The following is a 2,500-nucleotide window of genomic DNA, read 5'->3' on the forward strand; positions in this document are numbered from 1 at the left end:
GCATTCGCGCATGTTCTTTGGCCACACAACGGCGCCAGCACGAGCAAAATCATCCGCGGTGCGGTGGCCTTGCACGGCCTTTTGTCTTTGGAACCAACCATCAGTGCCACGGGAAGTGCCGGAGTCCCGGCATCCGCGGTGCCAAGTCATTGCGCCCTTGGTCTCTGCAGCGGGGCATGCCGGGCACTCCCAACCATTGCAAGCAAGCAAGCAAGCAAGAAAGAAAGTAAGTAAGTAAGTAAGTATTACATATAGGGGCGGGACATGCGGGGAGATCTGCGAAACGTGCATTACGGGGCACACGCGTACCTACCGGGGCATACCGACCCCTATTGGGGCACACGTGTGCATATCGGGGCATACCGGGCCTATCGGGGCACACGCGTACATACCGGGGCATACCGAGCCCTACTGGGGCACACGTGCGCATATCGGGGCGTACCAAGCCTATCGGGGCATACGCATGTATCCCAAGGCATACCGAGTCAATCCGGGCATACGCGTTCATACCGGGGCGTAACGGGCCTATCGGGGCATACTTGGGCATATCCGGGCAAAAAATGCCCAAAACTTGCGCAACCTTGGCAACCGTGGTCCATTCCTCTCTATATGCCTAGCCTTGCCAACCGTGGTCCATTCCTCACTATATGCCATGGCCTTGTGCCCATGGTCTTCCCAAGACAGCGTCCAAGGCCCCCGGAAGGCCAAGGGAGCCCAACCCAGCAATGCCCTGCTATGGCAAGCCAAGGCCAAGCATTCCGGTGCCTATCCGGGCAAAAATGCAATTCCTCTCTATATGCCTAGCCTTGGCAACCGTGGTCCATTCCCCACCATATGCCATGGCCTTGTGCCCATGGTCTTCCCAAGACAGTGTCCAAGGCGCCCGGAAGGCCAAGGGAGCCCAACCCAGCAATGCCCTGCTTTGGCAAGCCAAGGCCAAGCATTCCGGTGCCTAACCTTGGCAACCGTGGTCCTTTCCTCACCATATGCCATGGCCTTGTGCCCATGGTCTTCGCAAGACATCGTCCAAGGCGCCCAAAAGGCCAAGGGAGCCCAACCCAGCAATGCCTTGCTAGGACAAGCCAAGGCCAAGCATTCCGGTGCCTATCCGGGCAAAAACGCCCAAAGCATGCCCATTCCTTAGCCTATCCAGGCAAAAACGCCCAAAATCTGCACATTCTAGTGCCTATCCGGGCAAAAACGCCCACCAGCATGCCACCCTCCTATAGGGTTTGCGCAACCAACCAGCCTAACCACCAGTGGCAACCAAAGGTGCTGTTAGCGACGACTTCTGAAGACGCAACGAGACGCGACGTGTTTGCGCCCAGACGCGACGAGACGATGCGGGATCTGCGCCCAAGAATGCCTAGACCCGTCGACTTGATGCGGGATCAGCTCGCCCAAGCATGCCTAGTGTGCAAGGCCTGTGTGCAAGGCTAGTGTCCAAGGCTAGTGTGCAAGGCTCATGTGGAACGCTAGTGCGCAAGGCTAGTGCCCAAGGCTTGTGTGCCAGGCCCGTGTGCAAGGCTAGTGTCCAGGGCTTGTGTGCATTGCTTGAGTGCAAGGCTTGTGTGCATTGCTCGAGTGCATGGCTTGTGTGCAAGGGTTGTGCGCAAGGCTAGTGTGCGGGGCTTGTGCGCATGGCTAATGTGCACGGCTTGTGTGCATGGCTACCGTGCAAGGCTAGTTTGCATGGCTAGGGTGCAAGGCTCGCATGCGAGGCTAGTGTGCAAGGCTGCGTGCAAGGGAAGCGTGCAGGGCGAGTGTGCGAGGCCACTGTGCACGGCGCCAGCACTAGCGAGCCATCATCCGCGTTGCCATGGCTCGCTTGGCCTTGGCTTGCCAGGCCCCGACACGAGCAATCGCGCATTTTCTTTGCAACCGACCATCAATGCCGCCCAACGGGGCCAGCACGAGCAGTCATCCGCGGTCCCCTGGCCCTGCGCACGTTTGTCTTTGAAACCGAGCATCAATGCCACAGAAAGTGCCGGGGCGCCAGCTGGAGCCATCATCCGACGTGCCATGGCTCGCTTGGCCTTGGCTTGCCGGGCCCCGACACGAGCAATCGCGCATTTTCTTTGCAACCGACCATCAATGCCGCCCAACGGGGCCAGCACGAGCAGTCATCCGCGGTCCCCTGGCACTGCGCACGTTTGTCTTTGAAACCGAGCATCAATGCCACAGAAAGTGCCGGGGCGCCAGCTGGAGCCATCATCCGACGTGCCATGGCTCTGGTCCCATGGTCTTCGCAACCGAGCATTCGTGACACCCGCGGGGCCAGGACACCAACCCTTCCGACACGAGCATTCGCGCATGTTCTTTGGCCACACAACGGCGCCAGCACGAGCAAAATCATCCGCGGTGCGGTGGCCTTGCACGGCCTTTTGTCTTTGGAACCAACCATCAGTGCCACGGGAAGTGCCGGAGTCCCGGCATCCGCGGTGCCAAGTCATTGCGCCCTTGGTCTCTGCAGCGGGGCATGCCGGGCACTCCCAACCAT

Source organism: Tasmannia lanceolata, unplaced genomic scaffold (genome assembly GCF_043159265.1).
Source record: "Tasmannia lanceolata isolate RefF3 unplaced genomic scaffold, GAP_Taslan_0.1 ptg000150l, whole genome shotgun sequence".
NCBI classification, from domain to species: domain Eukaryota; kingdom Viridiplantae; phylum Streptophyta; class Magnoliopsida; order Canellales; family Winteraceae; genus Tasmannia; species Tasmannia lanceolata.